Source organism: Pongo abelii, chromosome 23 (assembly GCF_028885655.2).
Source record: "Pongo abelii isolate AG06213 chromosome 23, NHGRI_mPonAbe1-v2.0_pri, whole genome shotgun sequence".
NCBI lineage: Eukaryota > Metazoa > Chordata > Mammalia > Primates > Hominidae > Pongo > Pongo abelii.
This window is the reverse complement of record NC_085929.1, coordinates 34,024,043-34,045,297: the sequence shown is the minus strand read 5'-3', so window position 1 is coordinate 34,045,297 and position 21,255 is coordinate 34,024,043.

The following is a 21,255-nucleotide window of genomic DNA, read 5'->3' as shown; positions in this document are numbered from 1 at the left end:
CACTGTCGAATTCCAAAACATTGTCATCACCCCCAAAAGAAATCCTATAACGTTAGCTATCACCCCCTACTCTCTGACAATCATTAATCCATTAATACTTTCTGTCTCTACAGATTTTCCTATTCTGGATATTTCAGATAAATGGAATCATACAATATGAGACCATTTGTGTCTGGCTTCTTTTTTTTTGAGACAGGGTATTACTCTGTCACTCAGGCTGGAGTGCAGTGGGACGACCATAGCTCACTGCAGCCTCAACTTCCCTGGCTCAGATCATTCTCCCACCTCAGCCTCCCAGGTTGCTGGGACTACAGGTGTGTGCCACCACACGCAGATCATTTTTTTGGTATGATTTGTAGAGATGAGGTTTTGCCATGTTGTCCAGGCTGGTCTTGAACTCTTGGGCTCAAGTGATCCCGCCTTGGCCTCTCAGAGTGCTGGGATTATAGGTGGGAACCTCCATGACTGGCAGCATCTGGCTTCTTAGCACAATGTTTTCCAGGTTCATCCATGTCGTGGCATGTGTCAATGCCTCATTTCTTTTTATGGCTGAATAATATTCCATTATGATAGATATACCACATCTCGCTTATCCATTCACTTTCTGAATAATGCTGCTATGAACATTCATGTGCAAGCATTTGTGTGTTTACATGTTTTCATTTTCTTGGGCATGACCCTAGGAGGGGCGTGTCTGGGCCAAATAGGAATTCTATTTTTAACTCTTTGAGGAATTAACAGGCTTTTCTAATACAGGTTTTTAAAAAATAGTGAATATATAATATGTGTGCGTCTGCATGTGCACTTGTATTTATATGTAGGCGTTAAGTATGTGAACACAATTGTATATGTGTCTGTGTTAACTTGTCCTTCATGGCTGGGTGCAGTGGCTCACACCTGTAATCCCAGCACTTTGGGAGGCTGAGGCAGGTGGATCACTTGAGCTCAGGAGTTCGAGACCAGCCTGGGCAACATGGTGAAACTCTCTCTCTACAAAAAATTCAAAAATTAGCTGGCGTGTTGGCATATGCTTGTAGTTCCAGCTACTGGCGAGGCTGAGGTGGGAGGATCGCTGGAGCCCAGGAGGGAGAGGTTGCAGTGAGCCGAGATTGTACCAGTGTACCCCAGCCTGGGCAACAGAGCCAGGCCCTGTCTCAAAAAAAAAAAAAAAAAAAAAAATATATATATATATATATATATATATATATATATCCTTCGTAAGTAGTAGTTGTCATGATCATGCTTCTCCCACACACAGGAAGCTGGGAAGGGCATTCCTGGCAGAAGGATCAGTGTGGACAAATGCTGGGAGCTAGGAGTGAGAAGTGGAAGGGAGTTCTCACTTTGGTAAGTACTGGAAAGTGGCTGGGTCCACAGTAAGCCCCCACATTTGAGCTCATACATCTTCTTTCTGCCCACAGCTTCTCATGCAAATCATATGCAAATCTCTCCCCTCCCATCAGCCCCGCGGCACTCAGAGGAGTGGGAAATATTCTCGATTGGGCCCTTCCCTTCATTAATTTCCAGGTCGTAGTACATTACTCACAGATAATTAAGAGTGAGCTATTAATACAACATTTAATATTCAAGTGCAGCGAAGAGGAGAGAACTGTAAGTCACAGAATCCAATACGACAAGAGATTGCGGTTTAGCAATTATATATATATATATATATATATATTTTTTTTTTTTTTGCCTTCCAGATGCTCAGGACTATTTTTCGCTGAAATGTGGACCTGATAACTTCATGTATTGATAGAATACGAATACACCTTAAATCACCAGCAAACCCATTTGAAGAGCCCAGGAGATACGGCTGGACAGTAACTATATCCGGAAGTGTAACCGTCTCCATGGGGCATGTCCTGAGCGAGGAGGTGGCCTGCCTGTCCCTTGGCTGGCTGGGTACTGATGTAGGGGAGGTTGGGCAGAGGTAGAGACAAAGAAGGAAACGTGGAAATGTGATGGTTCCTGTCCACACCTGGGGTGGGAGGTGGGGTGGGGGATGGAGCAGCTGGATTCTGGTCATCCCCAAACTCCTGTTCATCCTGGCTGGAGGCTAAGGCAGCCTGGACTATCCTGATGCCCTTCCCTGTATGACCTTGAAAATAAGGACTCGGCCGGCCGTGATGGCTCACGCCCATAATTCCAGCACTTTGGGAGGACCAGGGGGGCAGATCGCCTGAGACTGAGAGTTGGAGACCAGCCTGGCCAACGTGGTGAAACCCCATCTGTACTAAAAATACAAAACTTAGCTGGACGTGGTGGCGGACGCTTGTAATCCCAGCTACTTGGGAGGCTGAGGCAGGAGAATTGCTTGAACCCAGGAGCTGGAGGTTGCAATGAGCCGAGATCGAGCCATTGCACTCCAGCCTGGGTGACAAGAGTGAAACTCCATCTCAAAAAAAAAAAAAAAAAAAAGAAAGAAAATAAGGACTCCATTGTGTCTCAACCTCGCTGATCTCCAGAAAAAGAGCTCAGTAAATATGGAGTGATGGAGTTGAACATCTCTGAGCATCTTGGGGGCCTCAGTTTCCAAAGCCATAAAATGGACTCTCCGTGGAATAATCGTGAAGGGCCAGTGCCCAACTTCCTCTGCTTAGAGGGAGCAAGTACATGTGACATGGGAGTGTCACCTCAATGCCAGCAGCCATTTGTCACAGAGGCTGCTTGGTGTGTGTGGCTGGCAGACCTGGGTCACATCTTCGGACTGCAGCTCGCTGGCTGTGTGTCCAGTCCTTTCGACCACACTGGGGATCCACCTCCTGATCTGCAAAGCGGGGATAGGGTTGTCTCCAGGCCATTCATACTTAATGCGTGGACAGGGCTTCACACATCCTGAGTGCTTGGTAGGTAAGTGGTACCTGCGGCTGGTATATGTGGTTCTGTTGTTTTGACAGTGGCTTTGGCTATGAGCTGATTGAGTGGCCCATGGTGTGGTCGGTGGATGGAGCTGGGCCTGCAGGCAGAGGTGTGGAGCTGGAAGGAAAGCCTACTCTTCACCAGGCATGGGCTGGACATGCCCATGCTTAGCGTGTTAACTGGATGGTCTAACACTCACAACCAACCTGCAAGGCATCATCATGTTGCTTCATTTTGCAGGTGAGCCTGGGGAGGCCCAGAGACATCAAGGCACTTGCCCAAAGGTACCCAGCAGAGCCTGGGTCTCCTGGAATCTCTGTCTCCAAGGCCTGTGCTGAGATCTCTTGCTTGGGACTCATGGGAATGCTGGGTGGAGAGGTGGGAATACGGTGGCAGCTAGCTAAGGCTCAGAGTTAGATTGGCCCGAGTTTGAGTTCCACCTTGGCCCTGTGTAATCCTGGGAATGTCATTCCTCGCCCCATCACCTGGGCCTCTCATCTTGAAGTGGGAATAATGGAATCAGAACCAACCTGCTGGGGTCATTCTGCAAGGCAAACAGGTCAGTGTCCTCCAGGCTGTTTCTGGGCCCATAGGAACTGGCCAAAATCTATCTTACCATTGGGGATTAGCGTGTGTGGCTGGCAGACCTGGGTCACAGTGAATCAATCTCCAGTGAATTAGTGTCCATCTGTGTCCATGTCACAGATGAGAAAACAGGTTCGTAGAAGAAAAGCAACCTCTAAGGTCACAAATAAATGAACTGTCTGAATCCAAAGTGAGCCTTACTACATCCCAGCCATAATTGTATTAGTTGGTAATATAATAATAACAAAACTGATATTCTTATTAATTTCTTCTCGTACTGATCCCTCCCTAGCACCCCCAGAATTTGTGGATGGTGAGCCTCCAGGGTCTCTCCAGAGGAGGAATCCCAGAAAGAGACTGTGTCCAAGATCACATAACAGCCAGACATAGTGAGAAAGAGGTGATAGCTCAGGGACCGTATTTATGATTTCCTCTGAATTCTGGGTCTGGCAAGGTAATCACTTCCCTTAATTCATTAATTCAACAGAAACCCACAGATCACCTACTCATCTCCTGCATGTTGGATACCGAGGCAGCTGACATAAGTATGCCAGAGACCCTGCACTTTGGGAGTGCACAATCTATTAGGGAACCCAGATTCATATACTAGTGTGGCTGTGGGCTTGAGACCCACAATGCCCAGACTCTCACGCATGGCAAGTGTGTTACAGCTTACACAGCCTGTGTGTTTCATTTGTCTCATTTGAACATCCAACAAGCAGTGCCTTGGAGCTGGCCTTATGATGTCCATTTTGCAGATGAGGAGATTGAGTTCAACTCAGAGAGGACACAGCCTTGCCTAAGACCATGCGGTGAACCAGTGGCAAAGGCAGCATGCATTACAATAGCAGCTACTTACTCTTAACAGGGAGTTTTATCCCCTAATTCATCGAATGCTCACGGTGACTGTAGGAGGCAGGGGCTGTCATGATCCTTATTTTACAGATGAGGAGATGACAGATTAAAAGAAGGTGTCATTGCTTGAGGTCACATCGTCATCCACACAGCCTGGATCTCCAGGCGGGACTGTTAGACCTTGAAGCCAGACTCTTCTCTGCTAGACCCTTTCCTGGGGGAAAGTCAAGGTGTTCTGTGAGCTTTGTGAACACCGGGAACATGCCTGTCTCCTTCCTTGTTATAGCCTGGCTTAAGAAAGTCTTATTGAATGAATGAAAGAACAAAGGAAGGATGTTAGGTTTCCCCATTCGCCCGTCAACCTATGGACTGAAGGTGTGTGTCCCCCTAAATTAATATGTTGAAGCCCTAACCCTCTGTGTAGCTATATTTGAAGATGGGATCTCTAAGGAAGTGATTAAAGTTAAATTAGGTCATAAGGGTGTGGCCCTGATCTGATAGGATTAGTGTCCTTATAGGAAGAGACACCAGAGCTCTCCCTCTCTCTGTGTCTCTGGGCACACAAAGAGGAAAGGCCATGTGAGCACACCATGAGAAGGCAGTTGTCTTCAAGCCAGGAAGAGAGCCCTCACCAGAAACTGATCAGTTGGAATCTTGATCTTGTACTTCTACCCTCAAGAACTGTGAGAAAATAACTTTCTGTTGTTTAAACCACTCAGTCCTAGGTATTTTGTTATGTCAGCCTGTCTTAGTCACTTGGGGTGCTATAAAAATGATCCTACACTGGGTGGCTTAAACAATACAAATCTATTTCTCATAGTCTGAAATCAAGGTGCCAGCATGGCTGGGTTCTGGTGGGGGCCCTCTTTCTGGTTTGCAGATGGCTGTTTTCTTGCCAAGTTCTTGCATGGCAGAGAGCAGAAAGAGAGATAACAAGTACTCTCCTGTCTCCTCTTATAAGGGCACTAATCCCATCATGAGGGCTCCATCCTCATGACTTAATTACTTGCCCAACTCCCCACCTTCTAAAGCCTTCCCATTGGGGAGTGGGGTTTCAACATATGAATTTTGTGGGGCACATAAACATGTAGTGCATAATACAGCCTGAGTAAGTTAATATATCTTCTATTTCCCTTCTCCTTTCCTTCCTTCCATCCACCCATCCATCCATTCATCCATCCATCCCCCCATCCATCCACATCCATCCATCATTCAACTCTTCCTCCCTCCCTTCTTTCCTTCCTTTTTGCCTTCCTTCCTTGCTTTCTTCCTCCTACCCATCCTTCCATCTATACATCCATCCACATCCACCCATCATCATTCAGCACTTCTTCCCTCTCTCTCTCCCTTCCTCCATTCCATCCTTGCATCCTTCAATCCTTTCGTCCATCTATCCATCCATTAATTAATTTTCCCTCCCTCCCCTCATCTACCTGACCCTCTAGTATTCCCTTCCTCCTACCCATCCTTCCTTCCTCCCATCCATCCATCCATTATTCAACTCTTCCTCCCTTTCTCCCTCCCTCTCTTCCCCCTTCCCTTCCCCTTCCTTCCTTCCTCCTACCCATCCTTTCATCCTTTCATCTATCCATCCACCCGTCCATATCCACCCATCATCATTTAATCCCTTCTTTCCTCCCTCCTTCTCTCCCTCCCTTCCTCCATTCCATCCTTTCATCCTTCAATCATTTCATCCATCTATCCATTCATTTTTTAATCCTTCCTCCCCTTATCCATCTGTTCCTCTAGTATACCATTCCTCCTACCCATCCTTCCTTCCTCCCATCCATCCATCCATCCATCCATCCATCCATCCATCCATCACTCCTTCAACTCTTTCTCCCTCTCTCCCTCCCTCTTTTCCCCACTTCCTTCCCCTTCCTTCGTCTCTTCCTTTCTTCCTCCTACCCATCCTTTCATCCTTTCATCTATCCATCCACCCATCCATATCCATCCATCATCATTCAGCCCTTCTTGCCTCCCTCCCTCTCTTCCTCCCTTCTTCCCTTCCATCCTTCTGTGCTTCAATTCTTTCATCCATCTACCCATCCATTGGCTAATCCTCCCTGCCTCCCCTCATCCACCCGTTCTTCTACTACACCCTTCCTCCTATCCACCATCCTCCATCCCACCCATGCACTCTAGGGAGAATCAGTGCCACCCTCACCCTCGCACTGCACTCTGTGCCAAAGCATTACCCAAAGCACACCAAAGCCTGCTCTTGGGAGTCAGCCCAGGGATCAGTGGGATTCCTCTGTGTATTTTCCATTCATGGCATCTTATGGAAGTGGTCTCTCTTAGTCAAGTTACACTATCCCAAACTTGTTAAGTCACACTATCCCAAACTAACCCCTCAAATTTGGTTTAAAAGAATTCCAATCAGCCATTTGTTTGCACAATGAGATAACAAACAGAAAATTAATTTTATGTACACAGATAGAAATGATGAAATCCCAACAGCTGCCCAGATATTTCATGCTGCAGAGGCCAGAGCTTTTTGGGAGGCCTTCTCAAGGGAAGGCTGGCCTGGAGAAGCCAGGTACCTGGGGGAAGGTTGGGAAAACTCCCGACAGCCTCCTCCACCTGCTCCACCTTGGCCCCGCCCAGGCCGGCTCAGTGCAAATCACCCAGAAGCCTCATTTGCATTCACAACAGCTCATTTCCATACCCTCCAGCTCTGGGTGGCGCGGCTGCCACTGGGCTGGGGGACAGCAGTCCCTTTTGTTTTCCCATGCCATCCAGGTAATTGCTCCTTCATCCTTCAAAGATGGGGGAAAAAAAAAAAAAAAAAGGAAAAGAAAGAATGCAAGTGAGAAAAAAGAAAAAGGAAAGGGGAAGAAACCCTCAAGACAAAGAGACAGGCACCATCTGGGCAACAGGAAGGGAAGAAAATACCACTGTCTGGAGTTTGGACCCTGGGGAAGCAGGCGACAGAGGGATGGGGCCTCGGGGCTGGCTGGAGTAGAGGAGCTTGGAATTGTCAGAACTGGCTCAAGTCCCAGCCTTGTCATTTACTTGGCTTTGGGATCTCGGGCAGGTGACTGGGAGGCTTATGCCTCTGTTTCCCCATCTGGGACATGGCACTCTCACACCAGTGGCCTACGGCTGCTTGGAGAACTCCCAGGGGGCTGTGTGGACATTGCCTGGCATGCAGTGGCCCCTTAGTGCCTGCTCCCCTGATCATTCCCGCTGCAGACCTCGGATGGCAAAGGGACTGCCACGTCTGAGCTGGTGGCACTGCCTGGCACCAGCTGTGCCCGACCAGCTGTGTCTACCCTGGCTCTGCCCTGCCCCTTTCCCTCCCTGGGCCTCAGTTTCCCCAAGGTGGTGGAACTCCAGCTCCAAATGCTGGTGCCCTTTAGTCCTCCCCTCTTACTCCTGTGTTTGGCAAATTGCAACAAAAGCCAAGGTATAGTGATGATAATGCTAATGAGGATGATGATAATAATATGAATATGTTTTTTAATTTTTACTTTTTATGGGTACAGTATATATGCCTATGGAGTACATGAGCTATTTTGACACAGGTATGCAATACCTTTTTTTTTGAGATAGAGTCTTGCTCTGTTGCCCAGGCTGGAGTGCAGTGGCGCGATCTTGGCTCACTGCAAGCTCTGCCTCTTGGGGTTCACGCCATTCTCCTGCCTCAGCCTCCTGAGTAGCTGGGACTACAGGCGCCCACCACCATGCCTGGCTAATTTCTTTTTATATTCATGGTAGAGACGGGGTTTCACCTTGGTAGCTAGGATGGTCTCGATCTCCTGACCTTGTGATCCACCCGCCTTGGCCTCCCAAAGTGCTGGGATTACAGGCTTGAGCCACAGTGCCCAGCCTCAGGCATGCAATACCTAATAATCACATCAGGGTAAATGGAGTATCCATACCCTCAAGCATTTATCCTTTATGTTGCAAACAATCTGATTATACTATTTTAGTTATTTTAAAATGTACAATTAAATAATTACTGACTATAGTCGCCCAGTTGTGCTAGCAAATACTAGGTCTTATTTATTCTTTCTAGCTATTTTCTGTACCCATTAAGAATTCCCACTTCCCCCACACCCCCCAACTACACTTCCCAGCCTCTGGTAACCATCCTTCTACTGTGTCTCCATGGGTTCAATTGTTTTAATTTTTGGCTCTCTCAAATAAGTGAGACATGTGACGTTTATCTTTCTGGGCCTTGCTTATTTCACTTAACATAATGACCCTCAGTTCCATCCATGTTTTTGCAAATGCCTGGGTCTCATTCTTTTTTATGGCTGAATAGTACTTCATTATGCATAAGTACCGTATTTCTTTATCCATTCACCTGTTGACGGACACTTAGGCTGCTGCCAGATCTTGGCTATTGAGAACAGAGCTGCAATAAGCATGAGAGTGCAGATATCTCTTCGATAGACTGATTTCCATTCTTTTGAAGAGTGATATGAATATTCATAGGGTATGCAAGGGAGAACCTTGCACCAGGCTAAGCCCTGAATCCCTCCTTTCTCATTTTGTTCTTACACCCACTCTGTGCTTCCTGTTTTAGTGGGATCTGCACTTTACAATCAGGGACAGAGAGGCTCAAACCCAGGCCTTCGCCTCTGCTTTCTGCAGGCTTTGGAGAGGCAAAGCTCTCATGTCCTAGAGAACTTTGCCCGTGGCCGCTGCCTATTTGCCTCCCCACCAGGGAGGACTCAAGTCCCACCCATGCCTATAGAGCAGCCCCCAGATCCCTAAAGCCATGCGTTATTGGGAGGGGGCAGCTCTGTGGCAGGGCCAAGGGCCAGGGCGCTAGGCCCTGCCATATCTCAGCAGGGATATGCCTTGCCTAGCAGAGTCTTGGTTCAGGAAGGGTAGTCCTGCCTGGGCTTGGTGGGTAAGAAGTTGAGGTGCTTTAGAGGTGGGGCAAGCACATAAATGTTTGATCCTGCACCTTGTTCCGGACCCTGTGACCTTTCAATGCCTGGTCCTGACCTCACCCGTGGGTCCCTGGGTCTGTATACTCTCCTTTCTCACTATGCTCCTAAATTTCTCACATCCACCAGGTTCCCGGATGAGTGAATGTGGCGCAAAGGCCCTGTGGTCCACACAGTCTGGGGTCCTTCTCCCTTCCGTTCTCAGATGTTGGTTGCTGTGTGTGTGTGTCTGTCTCGCAAGCAGGAAAACATGCTTCAGTGCCTGTTTGTTTGTGTTCATGTATGTGCAAGGGCCCTTGTGTCCTCATGGTGGTGAAGAACATGAATGCTGCTGCCAGCCTGCCGTGGGCTCAAATCCCAGCTCTGCTAGTTACCAGATGTGTGACTTCAGGCAAACCATGTAACCTCTCTGAGTGTCATCTGTAAAATGAGGATGACAACAGCACTTAGCCTTGTTGTAAGAATTGAATGAATAACACAGACAAACTGTTGAGAAGAGCATTTGGCCCATGGTAAATTCTTATAAGAGACGGCCCTGGTGAGAATGGTTTGTGGGTGTGAGTGTGTGTACATGTAAGTATGTGTATCTATGAGTGGATGTGGCAAATTGGGCCCAGAATCTTATGCAAGCAGGTTCATATATTACGCTTGTGTTTTATATACCTGTGTGAACCTCATGTGAGCTGTACATGTGTGATGAGTAGGTCAGACCTGGTAGACAAGAGACCCTTGTAAGGAGTGGATTTGTGCTTGCTTAAACATTTCATATCAGTGTTCGTTCAATTGATTAACAATTCTACTATTAGTGTAGAAGAGTTTGTAGGAAAATATAACTTGCTCTTTTTGCAGGAAGTAGTAGTATCTGCCTGAAGACCCACTAGAAAGAGGGACTTCTCTCTGCCCTTCCAGCTTGGAATCAGGGACACTGCCCCCTAGGCAAGAACTAGGGAATGCTCACGTGCCCAGAGTGGGCTGGTAAGGCCTTTAGCTCGGGCTGGTAACTATGTATCTGCAAGGCTGGCTTCAGGAGCCTCTCCCTGGGTCCACTGGGGAACCACCTCCCTCTGGTGTACTAAGAAGGCCAAGGGAGGTGATGGCCCCAGTCCTTCCCCCTGAGTGTTTTTATTCTGTCCTTAGGTTCACATTTCAGTTTTATATTTAGCCACATGTGAAGCCTTGTGTAACCCTGGCAGGTTTGTCTTTCCAACTCTGGCTCCTGTGTGGCAATTGGGGCCCACTCTAGCCTTTTTTGAAAGGAAGAGAATCCAAATGATCAGGAGAGGAAACAGAGGGGACAAGAGACCCTAAAAGTTCCCCTCAGTCTCCCCTGAGACACATCCCATTTCTTAATAATTTCTCTCTTTTCAAGAGCCTCTATGCCACCTGGCCACTTCCCTCCTTTTTTTGATCACATGAAGCTGGTGCCAGGATACTTAACTGGAAGTCATAAGATGCAGGTTTGAGACCTGACTCACCTTGGGGTCTCTACATGACCTGGGGCAAGACCCTTCAGCTCCGTGGACCTCAATTTCCCCACTTATCCATGGAGGCTTCAGTTCCTCCCCCCGGTTGTCTCTGAGGGCACCGTGTGGATTCGATAGATGGGAGTGTGTTTATGATCTGTGATTCACTTACATCTTCTCTTGAGTTTCCCAGAAGCCCTGGCTCTAGAAATCTTTGTTGATTAATTTGTGGCTGGGAAGGGGAGTATGAGGTATGGTCAGGGAGCTCAGAAGGGGGCTTAACTTTTGTTCCCTCGGAGCCTGGCAGGCACATAGAAGGTGCCAAGCAGTTGGTGGTTGAATGGAAGACACCTTCCTGGGGTGATCATTTTTGGAATGTGGCCCACCCAAGGTCACACAGCTGGTGAGGACCAGCTGGTAGCTATTCTCTCTGCTGTGAGGGCATGGACCCTGGTGGGTGACACCAGCCGCCATTGTGCATGTCCTATGTGTGCGTGTCCAGGAGGCAGGGGGTGGGGGATTAGCATTCGGTGGCACATGGCCACTAGAGGAGGCTGCCTGGTCCCCCCTGGGAGGCCGGATGTTGCAGCCATTGGGCCAGCTTGTCTCGGGAGGGGCGAGAACCTGACACCCCCAAACACTTGGTCCTGTCACTCCTGGGGGATTTGGTGAGCTGGTGGGTAACTTGGTCGGGTACATGCTGTGCTGGGTGGCTGGGAGGTGGGGAAATTGGTACATTCCTTGTGAGTCCAGCACTGCAGGACAGTAGGACATGGTGCATAGTAGGTGTTTCATAAACATTTTTATATGAATAAACAACCAAAAAATTATTGATCTCATTGCCTAAAACCTCAACCAGTCTTCCATAACTCAATATATATGTTCCTCGCATGATCTCAAAACCTAAATTCAGAAACCTGGGAGTCATGCTTGCTTTCCCACAATGGTTCATCTCCACAACCCACCCATTTCTAAGACCTGAAAATTCTCCCTTCAAAATGTACCCCAAATCTACCCTCCCCAGCATCTCTCACTTGGATGCCTGTGGCCGCCTCTGCATGAACCTCATTTCTTCTTCTCTCACTCCCACCACCTCCGTCTCCACCAGGTGATCTTGGCAAAGTGTGAGTGGCTCTATCAGTTCTCTGTTTAAAACCTGTGGCTTTTGGCTGGGCGCGGTGGCTCAAGCCTGTAATCCCAGCATTTTGGGAAGCCGAGGTGGGCAGGTCATCTGAGGTCAGGAGTTTGAGACCAGCCTGGCCAACATGGTGAAAACCCTTTGAGACCAGCCTGGCCAACATGGTGAAAACCTGTCTCTACTAAAAATACCAAAAGATTAGCTGGGCATGGTGGCACATGCCTGTAATTCCAGCTACTCAGGAGGCTGAGGCAGGAGAATTGCTTGAACCCGGGAAGTGGAGGTTGCATTGAGCCAAGATTGCACCATTGCACTCCAGCCTGGGCAACAGAGTGAGACTCCCTCTCAAAAAACAAAACAAAACAAAAACCATTGGCTTTGAGATAAAATTCACACTCTGTCTGGGTGCCTCCATCTTCTCCTTACTCATGAAGCCTCAGCCACTGCTCTCAGTTGCTCTCCTTAACTGTGCCAAGCATGGCTAGGTTCCCATTTCCGACCCATCTTCATGACTTTAGGGCTGGTTTTTTCTTGTCTGGTAGGCTCCTCATATTTGAAGCTTTCTTCTTATTTTCCTATTATTTTTTTTCTCGCAGTCATTATTCTTGATATTAAGTTATAGGGACATGTCTGGGACAGGATAGCAATGAAGAAGGTAGAGGATGGTTGGAATGATTTGGGAGGAGTGGAGAGGGATACTTCACCAGGATGGGCTGTTTGCCACGTAGTCACCCACTGAATTATACTCCCTCTTTCCTTCCACCATCCATCCATCCACCCATTCGTCATCCAACCATCCATCCATCCATCTACCCATCCATCATCCATCCATCCATCCATCCATCCATCCATCCATCCATGCATCCTACCCTCTCACTCATCCATCTATTCAACTACTAATCTCTATATCCATTCATCCATTCATCCACCCACCCACCCATTCATATACCCATTTTTCTATCCACCCACCCACTCACCTGTCTATCCATCCATCCATTCATCCATCCATCTATCCATCCATCAGTCTATCCACTTATCTATCATCCATCCATCCATCCATCCATCCATCCATCCACTCATCCATTCTACCCTCCTACTTATCCATCTATTCAGCTACTAATCTCTGTATCCATTCATCCATCCATCCACCCACCCACCCATCTATCCATCCATCCATCAATCTATCCACTTATCTATCATCCATCCATCCATTCATTCACCTATGCATCCATCCTTTCACCTATCCACCCATTCATCCATCCGTTCACTCATTTGTCCATCCATCTACCCATCCACCTACTTATTCACCCATCCATCCACTCACCTATCCACACACTCACCCATACATCTATCTATCCATCCATCCATCCATCCATCCATCCATCCATCCATCCATCCATCCACCCACCCATCCCTTCATCCAATCTATGTTGAGCTCTTTTTACTTGATCTGGCCAAAGTATGTAATTTGCTGTTCTTCAGTTATCTTTTGTTTAGAATGAGGCGGCTCTACTTATCTTATACTTATCGTATGGGACTGCTGTGAGGATAACAGGAGATGATGTGTGCACAGTTTCTAAGACTGTGCCTGGCACAGAGGAAAGGCTCAGCCAACATTTCTCTCAGAAGCACCTGGATTTTGGTACACAGCCTGCTCCTGTAGCCTTTGTACTCTTTAAGCTTCCACCTCCTCTTCCCCCAGCAAGTTGCTTCCTAGAGGGCTCAGTCACATCACACCACTCTGTGGAAGGAGGGGAGGAGCTGCTGCCCAGGTGACCCACAACCCAAGGGTGGAGGTAGGCGTTGGACAGCCTGTCCCATTGCCCTGTGAAGGACAGGGGAGATACTCACGAGGGACCAGCGTGCGCATGTAAATGTAGGCATGTCTCTCTTTTTCTCTGGAGATCTCCCTGCCTCTCTTTCTTTTCTTCTTTCCCCCTTGTTCCCATCTCTCTCCCCTTCCCTTTCATTCCCTTCTCTTCAATTCACTTCTATTTCTCTCCCCAACTCTCACTCTTCGTCTTTTTTTCCTCTCTTTTATCTCACTGCTTCCTCCTCCTTGTCTTCCTTTTCTCCTTCTCCTTCTCCTCTGTCTTTCCTTCCTTTTGCTCTTCCCCCTCCTCCTTCTTCTCCTTCTTGTTTGCTCAGCAGTAGACAGAGGATCTGATTCTGCAGTCTTGGTTGGTCCTGGCTTCCCAGAAAATAACATCATTACACCACATTCTTAGAATCTTAGAGTGCCCCTATATGGCAACTGAGCTGCAGAGGGTCTCTGAAACAGAGAAGAATGGAATCAGAGGACCACAGTGTCAGGAATTCTGAGAGCTAAGCTCTCTAGAACTTTAAAATTAAGGCTTATTGAATCTTGGAAAACAATAGAATGTCTGGAGAATAGGAGTTCAGAATCACTGACTTCCTTGGAGCTGGCTCTGCAAGTTTTCAATATCCCATTCCTAGATTGCCACCACCTTCATTTAACAACTCTTTACTGTTGTAAAGCACCTGCTATGTGCCAGGCACTGTTTTGGGCTACTTGGGATAAACCCATGAACTAAGTAGGCAAAAATTCTCACTTTCTGTACTTTGCCCCAGGGACGAGGCAGGGCCTGGAACTAACACATAGTGAACTGATAAGACAGGTGGGAGGTGAGTGCTATGGATTTTTTGGCATAACCATGTACTGCCTGTGTTCTTTACTTCATATTTTTCTTTAAGTAGACTCACTTTAAAACACACAAATATATTTTTAAAAGGAAGCTATATATTGCTGAAAATAATGAGAAACCAATATTGGTGTCTGCCAGCAAAAAGTGTCTTAAAAAATGAGTACAATGGGCCAGGTGTGGTGGCTCATGCCTATAATCCCAGCACTTTGGGAGGCCGAAGCAGGTGGATCACTTGAGGTCAGGAGTTCAAGACCAGCCTGGTGACACGGTGAAACGCCATCTCTACTAAAAATACAAAAATTAGTTGGGCGTGGTGATGGGCGCCTATAATACCAGCTATTTGGGAGGCAGAGGCAGGGGAATCGTTTGAACCTGGCAGGCAGAGGTTTCAGTGAGTCAAGATCATGCCACTGCACACCAGCCTGGGTGACAGAGACTCCATCTCAAAAAAAAAAAAAAAAATGAGGACAGTGGGTGCACGCCTGTAGTCCCAGCTACTCTGGGAGGATTGCTTGGGCCCAGGAGTTCGAGGCCAGCCCAGGTAACATAGCAAGACCCCATCTCTAACTAGAAAACCAACCAAAAAAGGGCTGGGGGCAGTGGCTCATGCCTGTAATCCCAGCACTTTGGGAGGCTGAGGCTGGTGGATCACTGGAGGCCATAAGTTCGAGACCAGCCTGGCCAACATGGCGAAACCCCATCTCTACTAAAAATACAAAAATTAGCTGGGCGTGGTGTCGCATGCCTGTAATCTCAGCTTCTTGGGAGGCTGAGGCAGGATAATCGCTTGAACCCGGGAGGTGGAGGTTGCAATGAGCTGAGATAACGCCATTGTGCTCCAGCCTGGGTGACAGAGAGAGACTCCGTCTCAAAAAAAAAAAAAACAAAACAAAAACAAAAAACAACAACAACCAAAAAACCTAACTAAAATAAATAAATAAATACAAATAATCAAACAAAAAACCCCAAAAAAGAAGCACAGTGGAAATAAAATCCTGTAATGAGAAACCTGGCTTGATGCTGTTCCTTGTCTCTTTGGGAGCATGAGGACTACATGCGCCACTCTTTGTTGTGAAGGAGAATTGGCAAGTGTTGGCGCCACCATAGACAGGCAGGCTATAAAGAAGATGAAGAAGAAAAAGAAATGATTTAAATATCCTCCCTGTACCACTGAAATCCTTGGGCCTGGCCTTAGCCTGCCGCTCCAGGGCCCCAGCAGGGAGGGCCTGTGTGATGTTGGGGCAAATCACCTTACCTCTTTGAGCCTCAGTTTCCCCATCTGGAAATAAGGGGATGATGAAGGCACCTTTCTCCTGGCACTCTTGTAGGGATTGATTAAAGTAAGTGCTTCAGGTGAACTGAAGGATTTGCAGGGTTAGTAATTTCTCCCTCCCACTTCCTTCTAGGCCTATAGGGACAGTCATTCCAGGCTGCTAGGGGGAGGGTCCCTAGGCCCAACGTAGCACCTCCCTGGCCATCTACACCCTCATACCTTCTTCTCCATCTCCTTCACCTGGCCCTGGTGGGAGCTGGAAGGGTTGCCTCATCTAGGCTGAGCCCTCTGGAGCAATTTACGGGCCTGCAGTCCCATCCTTCCTAGTTTCTCCCAGCTGGGAGGCTCTCATCTGCCTGCCAACCCCCAACACCTCTGTGTTTCATGCCCATTGAGATTTAGGGTTCCACCATTTCCTTGAAGGCAAATTGGGCCAAGGGGAATTTTAATGCAGCTTTATCAGCTATATCACGCTGACTTTACTTGGCAGGGAAATTGCCAGTGGGGGGTTGGACAAATGCTTGGAACAGGTGATAAACTCCCAACATCTTTATTCCCTGCAAGAAGGGGCTGCGGGCCCTGAAGACCCTGGGGAAGACTTGAGTTCAGATGGCTTGAAACTCCCTATTATCCACATCTAAACCTTCCAAAGGATCCAGAACTTCTCCAGGTAGGAAACTCATTCATTCATTCAGTCATTCATATGTGTAACTCATTCATTCATTCGTGTGTTCCTTCAACAGGTATTTAACCAGTGCCTGCCCTAGGCCAAGCCCTGGGGGTCTAGTTACGAAAAGAACATGAATCTTGCCCTCTTGGAGCTCACATTACTATGGGCAACAGGATTCCCTTGTCTCAGGAAGCCCAGAGTCTGTGAGAGCCTGAAGAAGCAGCTGGCCCCACCGGGAAGTCCCAGAAGGCTTCCTGGTGTTAGTGGTGATGATGGTGGTGGTGGGGCATATAAGTGAGCAACTGAAGGACAAGAAGGAGCATCTAAGTCCAGGAAGGCTTCCTGGTGGTGGTGGTGATGGTGGTGGTAGAGAATATAAGCTGAGTGACTGAAGGACAAGAAGGAACACCCAAGGCTTTGGACAATGGTAAGAACTGTGTTCTAAGGGTGGTGGGGAGTCATTAAGGAAGTGGAATGGAAGTCAGCTGTGAGGAGGGAGGGGTCAGAGTGGACACAGGGAGGTAAGCGAGGAGGCCGCTGCCCTGTCCAGGAGACAAGAGAGGACTGGGGATGGAGTGAAGTGGACACACCTGGAAAATTTATGAGGTGGTATCCATAGGACCTGGACCAGGGCAGAGGGTTTGTGGCTTGGTGGGTGTCAGTAGGGTGGGGGTCCTGGACCTCAGACCATCAGGGGATGGTAAAGAACATTTGTGCTGGGCACGCTCTCGCTGCATTTGTTTTTCTTTGGCTACCCCGACTCAGAGGTGAAAAATCTCTTGTATATCAGATAGGCGGCCTTGGAGTGCCCTGGGGTGGACCCCAGCTCCTGTCTTCTCTCCCAGTGAGATGGGAGCGAGGGTTACCCCTGCAGCAAAAGCCCCACCCTCCCACTCCAGGCAGGGGGCTGGGGGCATGGGAGTCCACGACCTGGGGTGTGGCAGCGGAGCCCTTGGGGGCAGAGGTGAGGGAGGGGTGACCTTTCTCCTGTCTCTCAGTGCAGCCCTCTGATTTGATCTGGGGCCCTCTGTGTGTTCTTTTGTATAAGGAAGGCCTTGAGTTTCTCTCTGCAATGCTCACTCCCTCCTTCCCGCCCTCCTTCCGTCCATCCACTCAGTCGTTATTTATGGAGGGCTCACTATGTTACAGGCACAGTTTTAGGCACTGGGGATACAGCACAGGATGAATCACGCAAAAATCCCAGCCCTGACCTCATGGAGCTTACGCTAGAGCAGAAGGATGACGAAGGATAAACAGAGTAGGCTAAAATATATAATATACCAGAATAACAGTAAAAATAAGGCAGAGGCAGCAAAAGAGAGCATTGGGGTAGTCAGTGCCCTACTGAACTGAGATCCTGAATTACTTCATACCATTTCCACGCCTGGCCTGTACTTTACGGATACACTACCTACGCGTGTATCCATAAAAGGTATACAGTGTGGCTTGGCATCTTTTAAAACTTTCTATAAATGCAAGCATCCCATATGCATATCTGTGATTGCTTTTTTGGCTCGACATCCTATTTTGAGACTGATCCTTGTTGATACGTGACGCTCCAGTTGACACACTGTCACTGCGATAGACTATTCCGCAGTATGAATATGTCACTACTCATTGAGTCATCTTTCCAGTGATGGACACTTAGGTTGTTTCCAATTTTTTTTTCTCTTACCACCCAAGCTGTAGGAACTTTCTTGTACCAGTTGACACCCCTGGACTCCAGTGTTTTCTAAAAGAAAAGCACCTGGCGACAGAAAGCCAATACTATCTGTCAAATTGCCCAACATGGTCTACAATGACGATGATGATGATGATGAAAAAAAATAGCTCCCGGGGACTGAGGGCTTCTTTCATGTAGGATCATTCCAGTCACATTAGCCCACCACCTCCTTTCCATCCTCACATGCTAAAAGGTAGACTCCAGGATTGTTCTCACGTAGCAGACACAGGCCCGGAGAACAGGGAGGTTAAGCAGGTTCCCTAAGGCCACTCGACTAGGAAGGGACAGCCGGAATGCCAACCTGGACCCTCTGAGCGTAGCCACTGCACTGCCTGGTCCCTCTCTCTCCATAGCTCTGCTCCATCAGAGTGGTCTCATTATATCCCTTAAACACCCTCAGCATGGTCCTGCCTCTAAGCATTCACACCAGCTGTTCCCTCTGTCCAGAATGCTTTTCCAGTCTCATCTCCAAGGCTGCCTCTCAGACCCTTCCTGGATCCTTTCCTCCTTTCTTTTCTTTCTTTCTTTTCTTTTTTTTTTTTTTTTTTGAGTTAGGGTCTTGCTCTGTCTCTCAGTGTAGTAGTATGATCATAGCTCAATACAGCTTCGACCTTCCTGGGCTCAAGTGATCCTTCCATCTCAGCCTCCTGAACAGCTGGGACTGCAGGCATGCACCACCACGCTCGGCTAATTTTTTGATTTTTTTGTAGAGACCGGGTTTCACCATGTTGCCCAGGCTGGTCTTCAACTCCTAGGCTCAAGTGATCCATCCGCCTCAGCCCCACAAAGTGCTGGGATTACAGGCGTGAGCCACTGTGTCCCACCTCTGGGCAGTTTCTTGATCTCATTTATGTCTATAACCTAGCCTAGCGTGGCACAGACTATTGTAGATGCTCAGTAAGTGATACTTTGACAGAGTGCTTGCACCATGCCAGGTTCTGGGCTGAGTGCTTTGCAGATATAAGCTCATTTCACCTTCACAATTATCCCTTGAAGTGGGAAGATGGTTTTCATTTTACACCAAGGAGGAAGAGGAGGAAGAGGAGCGGGGGCTCTCAGAGGCATTAAGTAACTTGCCCACTGCAGGCAACAAGGGAAAGCAGAGGCCAGATTTGGAACCAGGTCTGCCCTGCTCCATCTTGCCACTGCCTCTCCATGTCTTCCTGGGGACTTGAGCATCACAGAACTCACATATCAGAGTTTGGTGATGATGCCTTCATTTCACAAGAGGGGAAACTGAGGCCCAGAGAGGGACCAGGACTTGCCCAGGATCACCAGCGAGTTGGTAGCAGATAAGGTCAAGCTCTTGTAATCTCCTGGACTCCCCAGGCCACTGTGGCCCTGGCCACGCTGGCTCGGTATCCATGGCCCATCAGAATGAGGGTGACATGTGCGGCATCTCTCTCTCCACATTGGGGGCCGGTGGCCAGGGATGTGGCTGAGAAGGTAAAGCGAGAAGCGTGGATCAGAGATGTGTCTGTCACTGTGATGGGACGCTCAAGGCAGATCCATTATTCAGGTCATCAGGCTGGAGCCACCAGGCAGGCGAAGGAGGCCTGCTGCAGCCGGACGGTCAGCTGGCAGGACCGAGGGGGGGCTGCAGGTCCCCGGGAGCTGTCACTGCTGACTGATGGATGGGGACAGCTTCCAGTCGCCGGCCATCCCCGCCACGAGCCCCGTGGCCATCTCTGCGGCCGCCCACGCTGGCCTCCCGCCCGGCGCCTTGCTTTGAACGTCCACAAGGCCTTTTGTTCCCGCAGCAGGAGCTGGGCAGGCAGCGTTGAGGGGCCCCTTTCAGAGGAAGGAGCTGCCTGCTGGGGCTTCCCCCTGCCCTCGACCCCTGCTGTGTTCCTCTAATTACCTGTGGGCAGGAGGGGCTGGCTGAGGGGTCCAGCTGAGCCCTGAGGAATCTGCTGGGGGAGGGGAGGGGGTGGTGATGGTGGTGTGGCCATAGAGCCCTCAAATTCCAACCCGAAGAGATGATGGGGACACGCTCGTCACGATCACAAATTGGAAACTGAGTCCCAGAGAGGGCAACTGCCTTGCTTGAGGTCACACAGCGAGTTAGAAGTAGGGCTTGGTCTGGACCCAGGGGTGTTATGACTCCCCAAGGTAAGATGTGAGAAGAGAACCGGTGCTTAATAATTTTGAACACCTACTTGACACCTGCCATCTTATTGAATCAGGTCCTTCACTTCCCAGCTCTGGGTTCTCAGGCAGGTCAATTTCCTCTCTCAGCCCCGGTTTCTTCATCTATGCAACACACTTATTTACCAAGGACCTTTTCTATTCAAGACCATGACGAGACATAAATTAGACATGGTCTCTAGCCTCAAGGAGCCCACCGATAGAGGGAGTCTGTAGATGGCTTGGCACACGTGGTAAGTGATGGGGTGCATGGGCGGAGACGGCTGTGGAGCCTCAGAGGGGACAGGAGGGGCCCACGGAGGGCACATGGTCTGCTGATTTTATCCAGGGAGGTGGCTTTGAAGAGCTGCAGATGATCTCCTGGCTGTGAGGAGCCATTGGAGGAGCTGAGGCAGAGGCAGGGGGTAGCCAGGAGTCTACTGCAAAGGTCCAGGCAAGAGGTGATGAGGGCTAGGTCAAGTGGCAGTCCCTGAACCTTCACATGGGCTGGACTTTGAGCCAGTGGGCCTCGGACTCTTGGTGTAGCTGCTTTTTGGTGGTTCCTTAAAAAGCTAAACATAGATTTGCCGTATGACCCAGCAATACCACTCCTGGGAATATGCCCAAAGAAATTGTAAACAGAGACTTGAACAGACACTTGTACACCCATGCTTGTAGCAGCATTATTCATAGTAGGCAAGCTGTGGAAACAGCCCAGGTGTCTGTCTACGGATAAATGGATAAACAAAATGTGGCATATCCATACAATGGAATCTTGTTCAGCCATATAAAGGAATGAAGTTCTGATACATGCTACAACATGAATGTACCTTGAAAACATTATGCTAAATGAAATAAGCCAGACACAGAAGGACAAATATTGCATGATTCCACTCATGTGAAATATCGACAATAGGCAAATTTATAGAGACAGAAAGTGGTTAATAGAGGGCAGGGGGAGGGGGAAATAGGAGAGTTACTGCTTAATA